The sequence below is a fragment of the Nannospalax galili genome, unplaced genomic scaffold (genome assembly GCF_000622305.1).
Source record: "Nannospalax galili isolate Female #2095 unplaced genomic scaffold, S.galili_v1.0 scaffold1199, whole genome shotgun sequence".
Taxonomy (NCBI): domain Eukaryota; kingdom Metazoa; phylum Chordata; class Mammalia; order Rodentia; family Spalacidae; genus Nannospalax; species Nannospalax galili.
The window spans coordinates 40,768-41,171 of record NW_008342713.1 but is presented as its reverse complement, the minus strand read 5'-3'; the positions used below and the strand labels follow the sequence as shown (position 1 = coordinate 41,171).

Sequence of the window (404 nt, the reverse complement as noted above, 5' to 3'; positions counted from 1 at the left end):
TGTGTTACTGAATATGTTAAAGCTGTAGTGAAATGCTTCTTCTAATCATGGTAGTTATTAAAATTTTTTTAAAAGATTAAAAAAAATAATCTTCAAAGCATAAAAATTTGCTACTTAATAATTAGTAGATGTGAAAAACAATTGAAATCTACCTGATGGCTTTATATCCATGCACAGGTGCCAAGGATCTCAGAAAGTAACTGACTGTGACTAGTAATAATGAGATACGTAGAGATTAGAGATGCATGTGCAAACATCTAAGTGTTGGTTGCATTAAAATGAGTTTTTCTGTAAGAAACTATATTTTAAAATTAAATGGAGATCTTTTTTAAACGTTGGAACCTCATTTAATTTTATGTCTTATAGAGTTTATAATGAGTAAAAGATTATATAAGCATAATAAT

At 27.0% G+C, this 404-nt stretch overlaps 1 protein-coding gene across 1 annotated transcript in view; it reads right to left on the bottom strand.

Moving 5' to 3' along the window:
* Positions 1-404, bottom strand: part of C2cd6 (C2 calcium dependent domain containing 6) — a gene marked incomplete at its 5' end in the record, with an annotated part of 123,566 nt that overhangs the window by 107,285 nt on the left and 15,877 nt on the right.